The 22,364-nt window shown below is 40.0% G+C and overlaps 1 protein-coding gene and 1 long non-coding RNA gene across 23 annotated transcripts in view; one reads left to right on the forward strand and one right to left on the reverse strand.

The window, feature by feature from the left end:
- The window catches only part of LOC112459525, a 70,461-nt gene extending 51,147 nt beyond the window's left edge, over positions 1 to 19,314 (forward strand). Inside the window, exon 3 of the long non-coding RNA XR_003041332.1 lies at positions 18,467 to 19,314. This is a non-coding gene — a long non-coding RNA (uncharacterized LOC112459525). The remainder of the gene's footprint in view (positions 1 to 18,466) is intronic.
- LOC112459522 (forkhead box protein P1-like) overlaps positions 1 to 22,364 on the reverse strand; it is a 288,209-nt gene that overhangs the window by 181,852 nt on the left and 83,993 nt on the right. For 2 of the 22 annotated variants that reach the window (XM_025023680.1, XM_025023679.1), the window contains exon 2: positions 12,084 to 12,137. The exons of the other annotated variants lie outside the window; for them this stretch is intronic. The gene's annotated coding sequence lies outside the window, so the exon portion shown is untranslated. The remainder of the gene's footprint in view (positions 1 to 12,083; positions 12,138 to 22,364) is intronic. 22 annotated transcript variants of the gene reach the window in all.

Below are 22,364 nucleotides of genomic sequence, written 5' to 3' on the forward strand. Positions count from 1 at the left end.
ATGAAACGTATTTGATCGCGATCGATGTAAATCGCGGAGTATAAAATCATCATTAATACGTTTAATCGGGTTTCCGCGAAGCGAAATGTAATGTTTGTTTTCACCGCGAGATCAAATTGTAATTGTTCGTATCGACAGGAATGAAAATTGCAACGAACAAGGTGAATCGCAGATCCGACCGACTAGCAACAATTCTCGGCGTACGCGCGCACTCGAAATCATTATGTCATATCCACTTCATTTGCTCAACCCCGTTGAGCGTCCGTATCTGCTTGTGTATGTATTCGTGTGTTGCTAACTCCATTCTCTACGACGTACATGATCCGCCTACTCGATTTTTGCTTTTTCTCTTTTTGCCTTAACGCTATGTATTTTAGAAAAATGTAAAGGTTTTTCTAAAGGAAAACTATTTTTTTGACAATATAGATTGCTTATTATCTTGTTAAACAAAACTAGAAAAAGAACGTCAATTATATACTTTTAAACGATGAATTTTATGACCAGATCTTTGTTGAATTATCAATTGTGCGTAAAGTACGCGGGTAAAGGGTTTTCTTTTCCGAAATGACATTTTTCACGACTGGCACCGCGAAAAGTGTAAACGGTGGTGGCGCGAATTTTCGGCGCACGTTTCACCAGTGCAGTCGATGGAGTTATGCGTAATACAGAATTGAATTTACCAAGTGTAGAACATATAACGTAATACTAGCGAACAACGAGTCTGATAATTAGCAAATATGCAATACCTATGATTAGAGTAATAGTTGCGCAAATAGAATATTTTCATTTGACAGGTATGTGTTCTCTGTGTGACGTTTACGACGGGGGCTTGGTAGGCAACAAAGAGCTTGGTTTGCAAAATGAGGATCGAAAATCAAAGCCCACTTAATAATGCGCTGATGAAATCATTCGCGCTCGTATATGGCATCGAAAATGTCAGACGTTGAGAGGTATTGCCCCGTAATATATTTTTGATTAAGTGGCCGGAATAACGGCGATAAATAATAAAACGATGCACTTGTTTACGGGAAACCGCAATTGAATCAACGCAAGTGCGTCTGTGCGCGTCTATGCCATTGCGAAAAATCAAATGCCCGGCCGATGCTTACACAAATGTAACAATATGAATAATATGAGGATGATTGATGGTAATGCTTTGCCGCGATCAAAAAGTCAAAAATTATTTTGCTATCAAAAAAGGAAAACCTATATAATGCCCTTAACATAAAATTAACAGTTTAAAGTTGAAACATTTTTCATAATAAAGCTCTCAAAAAGTTGTAACAAGACTGTTAAATAATTTTTATACAGATATAATCACGATGTTTCTTATCTTTTTCTCTTTTTCTTAGATCTAAAAATTTTATTAATGTAGATAGACTTAGAAAATATATATCTAAATAACCTAATATGTAGATCTTTTTTATAATTGCTGAGTCTTTTTCATCATATAATCCAATATAATATCTTTTTCTCAATTTTTTTATACATTTTTTTACTTACATTTATAAACCCAAATACTCATATATAGAAAACAATTTTAGTATCTATCCTAATATATATAAAACTATAATTACATATATTAATAAAAAAAACCTCGTTTTAATATACAATAATAAAATAATTAATTAACCTGTTCAATTATAATAACAATAATCTATATAACGCGTTTGTATATATTTGCGATCGCTGATGACAAATTGTGCCAACTAGCAGAGTTAATGACACTAGTCAAAAAAGTTTTTCTAATAAAAACATTTGTTTTTTATTAATTATATTAGTATATGTGCTAATTACGAATATGACAATATAGCATTCCACAATGTCACATTTTTTTAAAAATTGATATGTGTTAGCTTTAGTAAAAAATGACAATTAAACCCGATTTCTTTCCTAAACAGACGATATTTACGTTTAGTCTAAGATCCCGACCTACATCGACCTTCACCCATCTGTTTTCCTAATAAAAGATATTTTTTATCAAACATAATGAATAAACAAACAAATCGCGGATGGGTTGCCTAATTAAATCAGCTCAAGACTAACCTTAATTAAAAATAATTTAATTAATTTTTTATATTTCTACACACATTTATATTCTCAAAAAATTCAGTACCAATCAAAAGTACAAAGCACAAGTAGAAAGGAAAAGTTAGGTTGCCTATCTTTTACTGCTCCCTATTATCGGGTTGCCAGCTATAAACAGGTGAGTTGGTATTACCAATTAACACTCATCTTTATTCTTAAGTGAACTATATATTAAAATAAAGATAATTTTAAGACAGCTCTGTCGCTTGTTTTTCTCTATCGCACGGAGAAAAAAGCATGCGCACTCTCTTTCACTCGGCAACTGCTTCACGCACAACTGATATGCTGCGTCCTCCTCTATTGCATAGAATATAGTAGTACGTTCAGCGCTACTCTGTCGCAACCCGCTAGCTTACTCAAATATTCGAACTTTAAAGCGCGGCAACCGCAAGTCTTGATCGATTTTGCTTAAGCAACCTAATACCACTGTGTTCGCAATAAAATTATCTTTATTTTAATATATAGTTCACTTAAGAATAAAGATGAGTGTAAATTAGTAATACCAACTTACCTGTTTATACCTGGCAACCCGGTAATAGGGAGCAGTAAAAGATAGGCAACCTAACTTTTCCTTTCTACTTATGCTTTGTACTTTTGATTGGTACTGAATTTTTTGAGAATATAAATGAGTGTAGAAATAAAAAAAATTAATTAAATTATTTTTAATTAAAGGTAGCCTTGAGCTGATTTAATTAGGCAACCCATCCGCGATTTGTTTGTTTATTCATTATGTTTGATAAAAAATACCTTTTATTAGGAAAACAGATGGGTAAAGGTCGATGTAGATCGGGATCTTAGACTAGTTCTTTTTAGCTTGTGTGGTAGACATATTTTCACTGTCATAGAATAAAAGAGTTGCTGACTTCAAAGCGATTCAATACTTTATTACCATTAATGTATGCGGACTTTTCCTGCTATTTCTATTAATAAATTTACTTACTTGTGTTTTAATATATTTATCTCTTTGTTATTAGATTGAATTATATTTTTTCAGTGTTGCTTTTGGAAATTTTAAAAATTATAAAAAATGAGGCTAACAATATGTAAAGAATCTTGATCTTTGAAACTAAATGATATATGCTAATAATATGATGTGGTATGAACTTTTTACTGTTATTTTCGTATTTTATTATGTAGGAATTGGTTTAAAAAATTCTATTTCTTTCATGTTATAAAAAAAGTTTATCTTACAATTAGTTAGCTAAAGTGTAATGAGACGTAAGATAAAATAGATTTAGATTTAGAGCTGCAAAACGGAAAGAAATATAATCGCGCGCGTGTAACACGCACAGTTCGAAAGGATGGCGATAGAAGAATTCGGTATCTCGATTTACCCCGGAGACGTTTTCTCGCCCGGCACAATCACGTGAGAAGAGAGGGTTGGACGAGCGAGGGGAACGTGCGACACCGCATCGCAGAGGACCCGAATCTCCAGTTTCCCTCGATTCTCGAAGCCTTCTCGAAATAATCCTCGCGGACGACACGTCAGGCGACGGTTACGCACGCGTGTGCGTAAGGCGAGGATGGGGCCGGGGGGGATCGGTGAGACTTACATATGACAAATTCAACGCGCTCTTTTCCGCCGCCGTGCCGTGCCTTCCTTCCTTGCTGACACTTATGGCCCAGGGCCACACACACCGGGTATTATTATTTTCATTCCTTCCCGCATGTCTGTCTGTCTGCCCGTCCGTCTGTCCGTCCGTCTGCCCGCACATCCGTTCTTCCTTTCCGCGTTTGTCTCCTCTGTCTGGCCCGTGCGCCTTCTCCCACACCGCGGAAATCTCTTTTCGGATGCTTTCGAGGGCTCCCCCTGAAGCGAGCCTCTTCCCTCCCCCTCCCCCCACACACGCGAGACGGGGCTCTTAGTTTTTTGCGCGCGACACGTGACGGAAAGTCCTCGAGGCCGCCTTTGTTGCTATGGGACGTTACCTCTTCTGTGCCGCGTCCTACGAGATTCTTGTCGACGAGCTTTGCGAGGATGAAAAGTGGAACACTTACGTTGTAATTATACGCCGTGACGTGCAGCGCGACGATATGTTGAGAAATTGGTGAAGAAGATTCTAATTAGAGTTAAAGTAATTAATTAAATTCTTTATGTCATACGGAGTTTGTACAGAACTGTAAAGCTTTCTGTACAAAATTGTCAACTTAAACTAAATGACAATTTTCTACGTGGTATATATTATAATTATTATTACAAATGACTGTTACAATTACATTGACAAAAAAATACTTAGATCCAAGAAAATATTTTTTCACATAGTACCAATGGCTTATTTACATAATATAATCACATATTATGTGAAAAAATATTTTCTTGGATCTAAATATTTTTTTCAGTGTACAATGATCAATATTGAAGAATATTTATCGGTATAATTAGTTCGATTAAATGCCAAATAAGATTTAAACCCAATTTGATGATAATTACCCGAGCATCCTTCGCGCTACCGAGATATAAAAATTGTGTTGAAAGGAAGGAAATCGTCATGCCTCGTGTTTTGAATGCGCAGTACCTTACGGTCTTAAATCATATTACCCGCGTGCCCTTTTTACCCCTTCTCGCGTTATCTCCCGCGGGCTCGGGCTCGTTCTTATTTTATTTGTTTCGCTTATCCACCGCCGTTCTTGAGGCTCGCCGAGATTTCGCGGCAATTTACTTTATGCGCGTTACGTCGTTTTCCGCCCTCTCGCTTCACCGTGGCGTACCTACCCCCTCTAGTCATCTCTTCCCAAAAACTCACCCTCACGATGTTCTTATGGAGCTCGACAGCGTCCGACACATACACACGGGCACGCGTTTGTGCGTCGCGTTTGTACGTGTAGGCCGTATAACGACGTGTTCGTTTCTATCGCCAAGGCGGCCCCGAGTGTTCTCTTCTACACTTATTTCGGGCTAATTCACCCCTCAAGACCGCTTACGCCTCCTACCACCATCCACCAAACAGGTTAGCTTTTTTTTTCTCACGTGCCGCGAAGCAGTTCTCGTTAAGCGGTTAAGGGTGAACTCGGTAAAGAGGGGCTGTAAATTCATTGACTGGCGAAAATACCCCTCGGAATTCCCAGAAGCGTCTTTCGAGCAATTCCAGTGCTAGGCCTATTCGGGATCACGCCTAAATCGCGTAAAAATAAGACTGAGGTCTCGACGCCTTCGTGAAATGTTTAACTAAATGTTTACAGATACATTAACGTATGTAATTATTTGCAATTATCGCCTATCAATAAAATATAAACTATTAACAATGATATGTAAAGAGAAAATATTTTTACAAGATTGTTTATCTTTATATAAAATTTTTTTGGCAATATTTATGTGTTTAATTTCTTAAGAAATAATTAAAAGTAATTATACGTTATAAATAAAAATATATCGAAGAAATTTAGAATGAAATTAATAAATGTTTATTACTTATAGTATTTAAAATAAAATAATTATGCCTACAATAATAGTTTTCATTCAACAGAAATTTCGATATCTGTACTTGGCAATTATTACTGCACGATAAATCATTCCGGCAACAATCTCAACCGCCTGAAAGAAAGAAAGCATTATCCGCGCTGAGATTTGCTATCCTTGGAGTATGAAAATATTTTTGCTGACAATAATGGTTTATAGATGCGCGAGTGAATGCGCGTAGGCGTTCTCGTATCGCAAAAACAACACATGCGGGTGACGCGACGATGAAAATTCGTTCAGAAAATCGCGCTCGGACGCGCGCTGGTAAATGATCAACGCGACGCGACGCGACGTCGAGGATCACTCCCTCTCGAAATACGACCGCGTATATAATTATCAAACAAAATCTACAAACCCGAGGAGAGAGAGAGAGTCGAGGGTCGCGGTTGGGCATTACAAACGCATTTACATTTGGTACTTGACAAGAGCCAACAAAGGGGCCCTGGGCTGCCGGAATGTTCACCGTAAATAAGCATTACGATATAATTTTCTGTCACAACAATGGCCGCCGGTGTTACAAAAGGTTTAGCCACGAGGCGGCCGTCGGGTACTACTGCGGACAATGAGAACGGCCGCGTTACGCCGTAAATTGATTTGCGAAAGCGTTCCTGGAAAAAGCCCTCCGCGGAGAGAGAGCTGGGCCCACCACCACCGCCGCCGCCGTACGTGCCGCCAGGTTTGGGGAGAAGGGGTGGTGATGCGAGGGATGGCGCGAGCTTTTGAGCTTATACCGCAAAAATTACGTCGCGGCAGGGATTGTATTTATGTTACATAATTACGCCACACGCGCGCGCGACCGGTCGGATAGAGAGCACGAGAAGGGTTGGTGCTGGGTGGCTGCGACGCGCGAGGGAGATGAAGAAGAAAGAAAAAAAAGCGGCTGGCCGAGGAAAAGTTTTTCGGCGGCTGGTCAGCGGCCCGACCGAGGCGAGGCGGGCGAGCAACGCCATCCGGCTAATGAATAGAAATAATTCTCGCGCAATTGTGCTTTTCGGTAGTTTTCAATTAACAGCCGCTCCTGCCGCGCCGAGCTGCGCGGAGCCGCGCCACGCCGAGCCGAACCGAGCCGAGCCAACCACCGCCGAAATACAGGCGTCGAATGGCGCGACGACACGGCACTGTGCACTGCTTTAAGTTTTTATGCCGCGCGAACGCACCCCGCGGCTCGTAATTATAATTTTCTGTCAGGTAGAGGGTTAACGCGCGCGCGTATACGCGCGGACGCGGAGATCGTTTTCTTTTTTTCCATCTCCCCTTTCTCCCCTCCTCTCCTCGCTTTTCCCCCCGAACCTTTGGTTCTCTGGGGGGGGGGGGGGGGTGCAACGGAAATATGCTCCGATTTCTGAATACGCGCGCATTTTCCTGCAATGAATCGGTGGTTTTCTGTGTTCCGCAGACTCGCGAGAGTATATTACCACTTCTCGTCTGGATTTTGGAAATTTTACTCGTATGCACTTAATTTCGTTCAGAGCATTAACTTGGGCTGAAAAATGTATATCAGGGTGATAAAACTATGATTGTACGTGCACTTGATACAATATTTAATCCTAACTTACGAAATATATATATATATATATATATATATATATGCAATAATATAATAAAACTAACGATGTAGAACATATCATTTTAATCGCATGATTGGAAGATAAATGTTATTTGCATCATAAAATTCACTCTGAAAATTGTTAATCATGAAAAGATCAGGCGCTGCGGTTACGCCCGCAATGCCTTAACTTCAACCTGGTGTTGTAACCAGTTTTAAATCCGTGTATATCTCGTAGTCGCCGAAATCTCTTCGCGACTGTCGGCCACGCAGAATCCCACAAAATAAATCGCGTCTTTCGTCCGCGTGATCCCCGGTAATATTTGTCTTTCATCGGGCCATTTTACAAGATTCCCCTATCTATTCGACTTTCTAGGCAAGAAAGATGAAATCGGAGGCGGCCGTAGGCGCGAGCTCGGACACGCACTCACGTCGCGCGACAGGGTTTGTGAAAAGGGGGTGATTCCCTGACTCTCGTCGGCTGGGATTGGTAAGATGGTAGAAGGATATGGGGCTCCCGTGGGATAAAACGGGTTATCGGATGCGAAACTCGCTGCGTGGAAATGTAAAGGCACCCTGACAAATCGGTTTCTATTACCGGGCAGCGGCGGATCGTCTTTTTATATATTGATAGCATTATTTCGCACAGCTACATCCACCGTATTCACTCCATGTCTTCTTCAATAGGGCGCGATAGGCTCTTAGTGTTTAATGAGAAAAATTCTGCGGAAATGCACCGTATGCTTCAATTTGACAGTTTGCTGACTTATATGAGAAGAGTAAAAAAATACGAATATGAGCTTTTACTCTCCAAATCTTTTTTTAATCTACTAATTTAACGAATTGTAATTAATAAACTAGAATACCGAATTATCCGGATTTTTAATTAACCACATAATCGTAACAAGAAAAAATAAAAGCTTAGTCATTCACACTTAATTATACATGTATTTCGAAAATGTTAATAATAATTAAATCTATTCAGACTTCTTTCATGTTTTGTCTTGTCATAAGTAAATTTGTATAATTGACGTTCTGCTCAAGTTATGCTTCTTGGGTTTTCTTGACGCTGACATTATTTTTTACATTTACATAGACATGTGTTACATGTGCCATAACGATGCAAAATTTTGCCTTTTACAATTAAGATTGTTCGTTACTTTTATTGCAGTTAATAGAACGATTGACCACGGAATTCCCAGCGCATCTCTGCCCTCTGATACAATATAATCGGTGCGTAATCATCCCATTGTTTGCCGAGAAATTAAATGGACAGTACATTCGCGTTGCTGGAGTGGCTCGCAAACGATTGTCACAATGTCCGATAATAGCATTTATTACTGCTATTCGCATTTTTGTTTAACCAGACGTTGATCATAGGCAGCCAGGTTATATCTTGATCGTTTGAAATGCGCTCCCGTGCAATCGATTAATCCGTTACCGTCGAAATCAATTTTATTACTACTTCTAATTTGCAATCGATCGCGATAGATTTAGAATTCGGAACCTTAATTCTCATTTAACAACTTGGACAATTGTAATGTCGAAAGATAATAAAATAATATAAAATATGTATGTCATGGAAGTAGTGACAGATTAATAAATATAATTTTATATCATAAATTGTTAAAATATTAAATGTTAAATATATGCATTTCATTCCATATTCACGAAACTTACTTAACAACGTCTTATTATTTCCGTCTTCTGATTTTAATTCGTCTTCAATATATATATATAGTAAGAGTAGCAAATAACTAATATAATATCTTTCGCCAATGGTATTGGAACGGGATGTATTTCGTATTATACAATGCATGTATTACACAATGCATATCGCGAAATAAATGGCTAATATTTTTCTATGTTTCGAGCAACGTGGATTCCTTTATTAACAGAAGAGAAAATATATTAAAATAAGATGAAAGAAAAAAAATACATTGCGATTACTGAAATAAATACGTATACGTAAGGAAGTCAATTATAGATAACGACCGAGATCGGCGCGGGAATTGTTATGTAATATCTACCATTCCGCCAAGCTGGTTTTTTCACACAGTTGTGTAAAATATTTATTTATAATTAGTACAAAGGAGAACAAGTGCGCGAATTATTTTCAGTCGCCTGATCGTGCCGCGCGTGCAGGCTACAAAAGTGAATAAATAATGTAAAAATGTTAATTGTCGTCAGCACTTGGTGTCACTGCGAGAACACAAAGGACAAAGGTATAATGATATATCGGCGATATATATTATTATCAGTTTCAGGAAAACGCAAATTTCCCGGAGGCGGGAAAGCGGCTCCCAGCCGCTCTGCGCGCTTTTAAAAATAAATTCGAACGAAAGAAATATCAATTAACACGCTCAATAACGCAAGCAATATCCCGAGCGTTCATCCGAAACCACCCTCTATGCGGTTACTACGCGAGCAGGCAGGAACGCGCTGCACCCATTCATATACAAGAGGATAAAGCAGCCCCCACTCGCCCAACAGCAAATAATTAGTATCTTAGTAATATCGGGAATGCGTTTAATGTTAGCAACTAACTTGGCTACTTGATTAAATAGAGCGATTGATGAAACTATTTGGCCGTACATCGAATTAAAGTGTAACTAGCTCTAATCGCATGAATTAAATGCGAAATTATATATTATTCTTACATAACAAGTGTCTTTAAAACCACAAAAAAAGATAAATAAGATATATAAATAAATTTTGCTTAAAACACATCTCGATATGTGTCATCATTAAATATGTACTTGCTCTAAACTTCGATTATGTACACGTAAAAAAAACATGGTCATGTAAAAAAAAACGAACCTTCACACTTTGATCCTAAAACATATAAACTCCAAACAATATCGTATGCTCGCGTAAATAATTAAATTTCACTTGCAGGAATATTTTTCTCAGTGTTATTATTTAGCAATTTTTTAACGCGCGATGGAAAACAATTAAATAGAATGATATATAAAATATTCCGGGGATGTACTTATACAATGAAGCGAATGTTTTTCATGCATAATTTTTGTATTTTGTTTATATTCTTCCTATATGTATATATTTCACAGAATTTCTCCGAATATCCCAAATGTTTTTTATTTAAATTATGTGCGAGGCGGTTTGAGGAAGACGGAAGAAAGGGAAAGAGAGAGAGAGGAGGAGAGGGAAAAAGAGAGAGAGAGAGAGAGAGAGAGAGAGAGAGAGAGAGAGAGAAAGAGAGACAGAGAGACAGAGAGAGCATAAGAACGACTCGCGCGTGGCAGATAAATTAATTGGCAGAAACATCTTTTGTGGAGAAAAACTATCAGTACATCTGCTTTTCTAGAACACACAATCAGACATTTCCCTTTATTCGCGAGCCAAGCAGGCAAAAGTATACACTGCACAACGTAGAACAGGCTAACTTCCGGCCGTAACATCCGCCTACGCGTTATACCGCATCGATAATTACAATTTCAGTTACATTTTAATTAGCTAAAATACTAATGTGCTGCGTGAGCAAGTATAGCCAATGAACAACGTGTTGATCCAGAAATGAATCAAAATACTTCCGTATAGCGCTTCGTATACTGACATCCTATATACAGATATGCGTCAAAACAAGTGACGAAAAAATAAAGCTATGTTTTAGTTTAATTCATATTATTAATCTCCATTCTCGAATATTATTTCGAGAAGTACAGATTGTGCATATAGAGGTATCTCACACGAGAATTTTAATTTTTTATAGTCAACATTGTATATAAAAGAGTAAATGGTTCTACACTAGAATAGAAGAAAGTAATTTTATACAAATAATTTTCTTAATAAAAATAAAATATTGTTGTTAATGATATACAAGCTAAAATTAATAAATTTATTTAGAAAAATAAGATTATCTTCCTATCGATGGTTTTACAATTTACATCGGTTTACGCAATTTAAAACATCTTTAAACAAATTCACAATTTTGTTTGCAAAATAATACCCGCCGTCGATTCGATGCGAAAACGATAATTCCAAAGATCTCGGTGGGAGAAGGATCCTTCGGAAAACGACGACGTAAAATACGCGGCGCGGATAGGGAGAGAGGGTTGAAAGGAGCAGCACGTGGGATCCGAGGGTGCCGTTTTCCCTCCCTTTCGCTTTAGGGGGAACGAACGAGACATCGATAATCGTGTTTGTTGTACGACTGCCGATACGAAACTTCAGGAATGCCGCTCAGCCCAAGAAACAAGGGAGGTTTACGACTTAAGAAGTATTATGTCATCCGAATATTCGCGCGCGCGGCATCCTCCTTACCCTCGACTCGCCCAAATCGTGACTCCTTATATGCAACGGGGGAGGATTGTACGACGCCGAAATTTTGACAACGCTCGCCCGTCAACACCCATAACGTTTTAGGGTCGTCGCATATGAAGGGTGATCTCTGATCGCGAGTTTACGAAGACTGGGAGAACTTCGGGTCGCGTCGCGCCGCGCTGCGCCGCGCGACAAAAGTTTTAATATTTGTTGTTTAAATATTCAGAAGGAGTCGCGACGTCGATCTAAAACTGACAACAGAGCTCCATTGGTTCTCTTTTAGATGTCCAAATCGATGCGTTTTAACTATCCAATGGTTCGAATTTCGTTTTTCTGCAAGATTCATAATCCCGAAAACTGGGATTATATCATAAAATGAGAATTTCCATTAATACGGTTCAGAATATATCAAAATGAAACTTTAGTTTTGTTTTCACGAAACTCTATCTACCTGTTTTACATTATTTATTGCCATACTTAAATTGAATTAGTACAATCTATACTTTTACGTAAATCTTCGTGTAATCGATCCGCAGTTTCGTTAATATCTTATTATGATTAAAAGGCTATGCGTCGTCTAAAATCATTAAATTTTAAATATATATGCTCAATAAGGAAGCAAGTAATAAAAGTTTTCGCATTCTACATAAGCTGCGAAAGCTTTTATGTATTAGATACACATCAACTACGAAAAGTACTCTCACTCACATCAACAAGCCACGTCACTGTGTCTCAGAAGCCAGGGAAGTATACACCACTGACCTGAAATAAAAATTAAATAATAAATTAAACATGTACAGAGAAATTAATTGCCGTAAATTCATATTTTAATTGTTATACATAAAATATTATTTCTTTTTGTATGATTTTTATTATTTTTTTAAATATTTTTATTACATACATAATCTTTCGATGCATTATCTCTATATTAAAATAATCTAAAGACATAACCTAAAATCCATAGAGAAGTTGTAAAAAATCATGTATATACCTTCTCAGAATTCTCAAAATTAGAAATTAACGTGAATCGAGACATATATTTGGAATAAATAAAATATTGAAAGAGTACAACACGTCCCTAACCTTCCACGTCTTTCACAATGCGCGTGACGACAAGCCAGCCCGCAATATTCATTCCGGCAGGCAGCGAGAAGAACAATACTCCGCGTTTGAGACTATCAATCCCATTCGAAGCCATTACAACGCATTCTTCGACTCGGCCGCGGCGGTGCCGTTAATTAACAAACTCGAAAAGTATCGCGGCAGAAAGTCTCGTTCGTCTCGGAACGTCGCTCGGCGAAAGAGTGGTATGAGTCCATCACGCATCGGGCAGGGGTGACGGCGAGCGTAGGACGGAAGCGCGCGCGTATAAAGGGTCGGTGTCTGGCTAGACGGGCAGAAATGAAGCAGCAAGGGTTTTGTTTGTCCGGCTGTCCACCCCTTTCCTTCCTCCATTCAGGCCCTACCGCCCTCCTCCCGCCAGCCTCCCCCGCGCGTAACCGTGGCTCTCCGCTCTCTGCGAGAACCCCGTGGCACCCTTCAGCCCCCTTCTTCATCACCTCCTCCCACGTAGTCTCCATCTCTCCCGGCAGCCCCTCCTTATACCCATCCACCTCCCCCGGCCATGTAACAATGCACGTGTGTACACTGTGTTTGCTCACATCCTCCCGCATATATCTTTGCGAGCTATAATATTGATTACTTCGGGCGAATTTCAGGCCGAGCGGCGCGAGCTGAGACCGTTTATCCGACTCGAACCGCCACGCCGCGCCGCGCCGCGCCGCGCCGCGCGCCGTGCCGACAACCCCTACGCGAGCCACCCCCGCGCAGCGCGCACAGCCTTCAAGTCAATCTCTCGTTGTCGACGCCGCCGACCACTTCCCCACCCTCCCAAACCTCTAGCGTTCGACGTCGCAATGCAGCTTTTCCTACGGCGATTTGGCCTCGATCTCAGTTTGTAGCTGCATCTTAAAACAACAGTAATATATATCAGAATGTCTTCAGAACGTCTCATTTCTGTCGCAAAAGTAATCGATATTTTATCTGATGAATAGTTTGAACAGAACAGGTTTGATCCAATTTTTGAAATAAAGAAAAAAGATAAGGATAAGGATTTGGTATCTCTCTCGCGAGTTGTATAAAAATTTAAAAATATTCCACACTTAAAACATTAGAATTATTAATATATGATTACTGTTTCGTTATACCTTTTTATATTATTATTTATTATTATGTTTTTAATTTTATGCTTATTTAACATAAATCACAATTTATCTAGAAAATTTCTTAATTCAAATTCTTTATACCGAGTTCAATGAAATTTATGTGTTTTCTAAAGATAATATATCCATTGTTTTAAAAAGTCGAAAGAATTTTGTTGCATTGACATAATCAGCGCAAATATAACGTCAATGTAATAATTTTCACAAATATATGGCGCGACATTATAAAAAATTGTAATATCTTTGCCACACGGCATTTATAAAATCTTCTCGTCACACAATATATAAAATTAAATACTGCAGTAAAAACTCATATAATTAAAAAAGACATAATTAGTTTCTCTCTCGATATTTTTCCTCCCATCACACGGACCCCCTTAAGCGGCCAATAAAAATCGCGAGTCTCTCTCTCTCTCTCTCCTACCACACACACAGAGCTCCGACCGACCTTTCAAATGCAACGCGTATTAAAAGCGCGAGCGGTGCGCATGAAAAAGTATAAACGAAAAACGCAACAATACCAAAAAAGCGTTATAACTATTGCGCGTAATGCTGGGACTTTGAAAGAGCCCCATCATTCCGTTCCGGCAAATACCGCGCGACTTAAATTGCGTCACGGTCCTTCCCCGAGCTATCCCGTGAACATTTAATTCCATTCGCGAACCACCCCCTCGTCCCTCCCGCGCACCACCCCGCGCCCCGTCGGCCCTTCCTATGTCTCCCGGTGCTTGCACCATCAGCACCAAGTCCGTATGTCGCGAATCGAAGTACAAAGAAGCAATAGTAGAAATAAGATAATTGCTATTACAATCGCAATTTCATCCAGGACGACGGAACCTTGGTGGTAAAGGGAGGCGCGGCGGGGAAGTGGAACGCGTGGGTAGGGGGGCGGAGAAGGACGACTGCCGCAGAGAGCTGAACTACAAAGTACGTTAATGTCGTGCTCACACCCCCGTGCACCCCCAGCGCCATTCCGATGCCGCAGACAGTTTGTTGTCGAAGCTTCGGGGATTACACAAATGAGGTTGTTCAGCGGGAGAAATGTACATTCTGCTACAAAGCCGGTCCGCCGCGCGCGCGGCCGTGTGCCACGCACGGAATTAAAAACCGGGGTGGAAGAGCGAAGGTGAAAAGTGCCGCGATCGCTCCGCGGCCCCCGCGTCCATGCCCGCGCCCCCGCCCGCGCCGCGGACAATATTTTCTTTGCTGAAAGCCGGCGCGCCGTAGAATGGATTTTCATCGGCGCGGCGTTTGAGCCCTTCAAGAACGGAATTCGTTTTTATCGGATACGCGCGCTGGCTCTCTTTCTTTCTCTCTCTCTCTCTCCCTCCCTCCCCCCCCCCCTCTCTCTCTCTCTCGGATCGGAATATCGTCACAACGACCGGTGTAGTTTTTAAAAATAGCATCCTTCGACCTCGATCGTCGCCGTCAGCAGCTTGAACGTATTGCAGACGCGTTGACGCGCGTCACTAAATCTCCACGATATCGGGATACTCCGGCGAATCGGTCGCGTCCTGTTGCATCGCGTCGGCTTTGAAATGTCTCGCAGAAAAAGCGCGGTTTCTCTTCAGCGTGGCATTTTTTTTATTGATTAGTAATATTGATGCGCATACATTATTAAACCTCTACAAAACCGGAAGCCTAATATTAAGCGCTGGAGTGGCGCCGTCTTCTTCGTAGTTCAATCCACTGACAAGGACAAAAATGTTCTAGCACTTAAACTAAAAAGGTCGTCCAAAAAAGGGACCGATCTGTAGAGGTTAATATGGTCCATTAAATTTGTCTTATCTGATTTAGTATGTATAATCGTTCTTAGAAAATTAATTAATGTTACATTAAAATGGGATAAAACATGGTTTTAAAGAATCTTATAATTCAGATTTGTAGTAATATTTTATTAAAAGAGGATACTTTAAAAATGCATTAGAAATCTATAAAGAATTATATAAATAATTTCGAAAAAAGTTTACGTTTATTCTTGCTGTTGCAACTTTGCTTTGTCAAATTTTCCTGTATTTATATAAATGGCTATTTTTAGCAATATTTTATTCTATGTGCAACTGACTGCCATTACTGAAAAGTCAATTAAGACACATTCTATCAAGAACAAGATACAATCATGTAAAAATACGCGTTACATTAATAAACCAATAATACGTTTACAAAAAAAAAATCCGCGCTTACAAACATTAGATGCACATATGAACACTTTCAAAGCAAACTCTTGAGAGTTTAACGTTTTCTGTCTCGCCTAATCTATCGCAAATAATAGTGAATATTCTCCACAAAGTTCGTCCGTGCTTCAGGAAGGAACAGGACGGCAGCCGAGCGCGATAGTGACGTCGGCGGAAACTAGTTAGGTCGGAGGCCGGCGCAGTCCGAAGGGGTTGTAACGGAGGCGGCTCTCGTGCCAGCGCACCATAGGGACCGGGGGATAGTAATTGTATACGTACTGGGAGAATGGCAAGGTAAACAAAACTATGTAAGATTGCCCCATTAATATACATATCTCTCGGTTCAGCCGGGCCAACCGTGAGAGAGCCAACCAGTCTCTGAACCGCGCCGATGGGGTGTGGGTAGTCTTGGCCTCAGACTTTGGGGTTAGGCCCGCTCGAGAGCAAGTAGGGTACACAATGGATATTGAGACCATAATTTACGGCTGATTGTTAGCCCCCGCGATCTATGGATTCCTGCGTCCCGCCGCGCACCACCGGGCGCCTTCTAACAACTCCTCGCTTCCATGTCGAATTTGTATTAGGCTCGTAATAAGTACGAGGTTACGTGTGCACCGAGTGGAAGCGGAAGCATTAGAGGAATCCCGCGGGAGCGATCGGTATGGGTATATGAAAGACGCCGCGGGATCGTAACGCCTGTCATCCCGCGAATTTTCTATGTTAACCCTATCGTCGTGGGCGAAAAATACACGGAAAACTATGTTCGAGTATAATAATATCATGCGTCTCCTTGACGCGATTCAATAAAACATTAAGACCAACATACATATTCTTCCTAGACTTGAAGATAAGTTATAGTATTATAAACTTCTAACTAAATGCTCTCAGCTCTGTAATTCAATGCGCGTTAAATAATCTCGCGTTGTGTATTGTATCGCTTTTGCAAATTCTAAACAAATAATCATTACATCGTGTACGCTTAAATGCAATAAATAGTACTAAATCTAATATTAGTCAAATCAGGGAGTGTGTCTTCGAAATTATTCGTATCAAACGAATCGTAAGCGTAATTGGCCGGAGTTCGAGGAGCGTTTTCCCGCGCGAGGTCAGTTACTCTTCGCTTACTGGCTTCGCAAGAACGACGGTTATAAATTAATTACGAGGGTCAAATTCACAACTGGATGCCGTTACACGGAGTCTGGATTTGGAGGGGGCGAATGTCTTACTATAGTTTCACTGGTAGCGCGAAGGGTAGCTCGAGGGACCGTGTAAGGAGGAGACGATGTTTGGTCTTCCTTACAAGGGGCCGACCAGAGCCAGCCGACCAACCTGCCTGCCACTTACCGAAGGATAATAACGTAGTAATCCCGCCATGAGACACGGATGAAGTCCTTAATAACCCCATAAACTCAAGATATATCTTGCATATCAATATACCAGAGCAAGCATGCCGCTACAATACATACATCAGCGCTACAATGCATTACCTCTCTCTCGTTAATTAAACAAACGATTCACGTCAAATTCTCTCACAATCGAAAGATATCGCGGCAACGTTAAAAGCGTTATTTAAGCCATTAATTATAGGTTAAGTGGTAAATGCTTTCGTCAATATTCCATTCGAAAATTAATCACGAAATGGATAATTAGGCAAATTTTTAATATTTCTCCTTTATGCGCGTATGTAAAACGGACGGGGGGGGGGGGGGGGCTTGACGTTTGATATTTTGTTACAAGTACCTATCAAGTTAACAAACCGTTGCCATATAGATCTGTAATTTAGTTATGAAATTCATCGAATAAATATGCATAGAAATAAATATGGCTCGGCGCATAAATTTTATACGCGTCGGGCTGTTAAAAACCCCCCCGGGATGATCAAAATCTGTTTTCAGCGCATCTACAATATCGAGGACAACGAGAGCGCGATCGATAATTAATAAGTCGATTGTCGGCACGAGGCGGTATTTCATATCTGAGGGGCGAGCGCGCGTTACATTTTTCCGCATTCTCTCGCGAAACGAAACTATCGGGGAAAAATGATACGGCGATTCCGGGGAAAAATCGCAGCCCGCGGCGCGCACGCCGCGCCGCGCCGCTTGTCAATTTTGCACCTTTCAATTCGATTTGGAAAGTATCGCGGGGGAAATAGTATCGAAATATCGTTTATACGTCTCTCTAAATCAGGCACTTCGTATCGGGGCTTGTTGAGGTCGGTTGCATTCCTATCGCGCTATGCAACGTAACATGAATTTGCAGGAATTCACGATATAATCACAAATTAATTACGACGGCTTTATTGAAGTTCGCGGCGATTTTTGAAAATTTCCGGAAATTACGGAAGGCCGATCTGAAATTGGAATTCGCGATGCGCATGCTGCCCGCTGCAAATTTGTGTAAGTAACGCGATATGTAGTTCATTTAACGTAAAGTGCAAATCCATCTGAAAAAGAGGCCCGCTCGCAAAACATCGGTCGCTTCCGAATTTGTTACATAACCTGAATAATTCTAAAAAAAAAAGTAAACGGAAGACAAATGAGGTGTATTTAAATAAGAAATCCAATCAACCAACTAAAGATAATAAAAGCGGGGAAGAAAATGAGATATAAAAGTCGCACGAGTGAGATTTATCAAAGTTATGTCTACCGCATAAACAGTTGGTTTGTGAAATAAAGCGCAAGGTGGATTATTTCAGGTCTCGAAAACATCTCCGCGAGATGCGCGGCCTATTGCGGCGATCGACGGGCTCTCCCTCAAGGACAATTTTCACGTCTGTCAAGAATGGCGCGAGCCCAGGCGGCAAAAAGTGAGGACGATCGACTGCTACAGCCGAGGGCTGCTGTAGCAAGCTGTTTTCCCGACCGATGGCGGACAGATGACGGTGGGAGCCGGAGAGGAGCTTAACAAATGGTCATTCGGTCGTTGCCACGAAACGCACCTACTTGAGATGCGGAGGATCTATGGCTCCCATTTCTCACCGGGCGCTTTGCGGCCGGAACAATACCCTAAGCGGGGCCGCGCGTAAGAACTGTTGGGACACCCGAGAAGGACTCCCTGAGCAGGTTGATCACCGTCACGTGGCTTCCGGGGAATCTTACCGAAATACTACGGCGAAACACAAGAGAGGACTTGGTGAAGCAATGTAGTGTAATAACGAAGAAAATCTACGTCCTAGGGAAACCGTGTAGCTCATATTGTTTTATATACTAAATGAGATGAATGCGTACTGATCTTTTAATAAATGACTATTATATTTAAATATTATGTCTCGTGGAGACAGGTATTTTTTTTAAATAGCTGAATGAATATAGCGTTACAGGCTGAAAACATGATTTCTTGAGACAATACTGTCATAACCGCGACGAGCAATTCTGTTAGACTTCTCATCAATTTATTTGATTATTCCTTTTTTCCTTTTCTTGGTTATATATGTATTATGGACCAAATAAAGCAAGAGTGATGTTGCTAGAGAAACGATGAGAGCTTAGTATGGAAGTGAATTTATAGACACTGGGTTATGCGGCGCAAGCTGTCAAACGATCATCCCCCGACAGTTTGGGGTTTACTGGAACATCGGGCGTAAACTGCCCTCGGGGACCTTGTTAGTTCAATTCGCCCTGAACGCCCCCCTCTCCTTCCCGCCTCCGAAAAAATTCCACGGCCCTTTCCATCACTGCCCTCCCTCCGTCTTTCCTCCGCCACCTAGCAGCAGCGAGACGAGAACGGTGCGCGTTTACGTTACCGCTTATTATGTTGTTCCGGAAAAGAGGATTATTGCGGTATGCCCGCCGTCGAAAAACAGCGCAAAATGCTTCCGGCTATTGCGAGCTCGCGTTTAAATCGTTGAACCTTTGTGTATACAATGTATAGTGTTTATTGTTTAACATTTCGCGCGCGTTGAAGAAGGTGCCGCTTTTTACGCGCGCCTGCTTGTTGGCGCTAAAGTTTTTCCACTGCTTCTTCTTTCGTAAAGCCCAGTAAGAAGAAACGTAAAAATAGATCGCATATGGAAGAAGTCAAATGAAAACTCCTAACTAGGAAAAATTGAAGAAACGATCATAATTGAATATCTTGTTACGTGTTTCTTAAACATATAAAAGCTAGCATTGAACATTAGGCAAATGATTAAACATAACAGAGATTTATTTTTACAATTGCTTTATATCATATATACTTTATTATCTGTTATAATTATATGTTATAAGTTATGATTATTATAAACGGATGATATATCTATTTAGCTTGAAAAGATCTAGTCTTACATTAAATAAAAATTAGTTTTCGATTAATCTAGTTTTGATTATCGAATATGATCGTAGAAATTACACATTTGTTCGGCGATAAATATTTCAGATAAATAAAAAATGCCCGATACTGCTGGCACCTCCCTTTTTTTTTTTGAAATATATTTGAGTTGGGATAAACAAATATTTATTTACTGCGACTAAATTTTCGAATAGATTCACATCCGGGGCCAAAGCATTTTCGCTTCGATGTATATTATAAACGAGTAAATATTGGCGCTGGGAATAAGCCCCGAAAAAAGTATAATCTCTGTAACGATAAAATTGAGGGAAAAATTTCCCAATTTTTCCGGTAAAATATAACTTCCGCGTAACTCCCTTTTATGTGATACAGTCACATAACACGGCAGGCAGGAGCGACATTGCCATCAGCGTTAACTCGCTTTTGTAAATAAAGATATTTATTCGGATTTATTAAGAAATATTTAATGACGCTCGTGCACGTTTTTATCAAACTTTTATTATAATGCATGTTTATTATAAAATTTACTTAAATAAAATGTTGTTTACCGTTATATATATAATTTCATTTATTAATGAAAATGATTTTAATAAATATGATATGTGGATGCAATTTTAATGTCTGCCGTACAGTTACTTGCATTAACATTACTACTTATTTTTTATACTCATATTATTCGACATATTTTTTTGTTGTATTTACTGTTATATTTTGTAAAAATCGGTAAAAATATAATGTATATTTTACAAAAAATATGATGAATATTTTTATTAATTGCGCGCGTATTTTACGTACACATGGATTATTATTTCGCGTCAATAATGTGATTTCTAAAAAACATAGCGGCTGTTTAAATAATATCTTATTATATCTACATCTCTATTATATGTCTAATGAAATTTATGAAGAAAATAATACTCCGCGTAAATACTTGAAGCGTACAGAGAAGATCAAACCTATTTGGCTAACACGATTGGCGCGTACGTTTGTAACATGCCCGATCAAAGTGGGCAGCGGTAACAGCAGAAATCAGCCTTTGAAAGCACTCGCTGATGTTCGACAGGCGAGCGCGAAGGGGGAGGAGGAGGGAGGGTTTGAAAAACGGGAGAGGATAAAGAGAGTGACAATGAGGGGTGGTGGCGGACGATCGAACGAAACCGCCGGTCAGAGTATTGTCAAGGTATTGTTCTGCCCCGCTTCCGAAATAATCGTCAAGCCGACCTAATGGGGCATGAAGTCCCGATATCAAAATAACTCATCCGTGTCCGGCACGTGGTCAAACGCGTCGGACGCTTTCCTCGCCCCTCCGTCCTTTTTCGCCGCCAGAAAGCCTCGGGCGTTAAAAATAGCGGCGTGAAAAACTCCTTTCTGCGTCTATTGTCCGACCGCCGAGATAGAACCCCCCGCGGAAAAATCTTCGCTCCCGAGTGATAGCACGCGAAATCAGGCTGTCGCTCGCCGAGTTTTCATATTCTCAGCTTCCGCATGGAAACGCTCTATGTTTTTCAATTTCGCGGACATTTATAACGTTACAAAATTAATATAAACATAAAAATATAAATTATTATAATCGACACTTTTGCTGCTCTAAAAATATTTAAAAAAATAATCATATATAGTGTAATAAGATTTTAAAAAGTCATACAAGTACGATATTATCGTTTTTGCTAAAAGGTAAACTATTTCATATTGTCATATTTCCATCAAATCTATTGTTGTCCTTAACATAAATTTATTTCCAAAATATTATAATAAAACTATCTTCTTTGAATATAAGTCTTAGATAAAAGTAATATCATTATTTCCTTCGTTCTCTCCCTCTCTCTTTCTTCAAGGTACAATAATACAACAAAATTAGTTGTACTTTCGAATGCCTGTGCAACCAACCTTTCCTAGAAGGATATTATATATAAACTGTTTCCTAGCTTAATACAGCTGCTAGCAGTTTCTTCAATTTCCCGGAATACACGGCAGGAATGCTGAAAAATTGATTATGCCATACATGCTCAAGACCATATACACATCTTTAACAAATGCAGGGTGTATAGGCCGAAAGTAGTTACGACGCATCAAATACAAAGTTACATTTCTAAAGTTGTGCTCGAGCAACTCCGCTAAATTGCCGCGATGTGTCCTTCCGCGCGTACGTAGATCGCGTTTAGCGAGGCTTCGTCGTACTTTTCAACACACAATGCGCAACTCACGTTACGATGCGTCTAAATTATTGATTACGGAATAACCTAGAATAAGCCATCTCTAAATTCGTAATCGCTCGGTATTCCAATACCGTCGTGCATCGCGGCATAAAAGAGAGACAGCTGTGTAAT

This window comes from Temnothorax curvispinosus, unplaced genomic scaffold, assembly GCF_003070985.1.
Source record: "Temnothorax curvispinosus isolate PA1 unplaced genomic scaffold, ASM307098v1 QBEX01009885.1, whole genome shotgun sequence".
NCBI lineage: Eukaryota > Metazoa > Arthropoda > Insecta > Hymenoptera > Formicidae > Temnothorax > Temnothorax curvispinosus.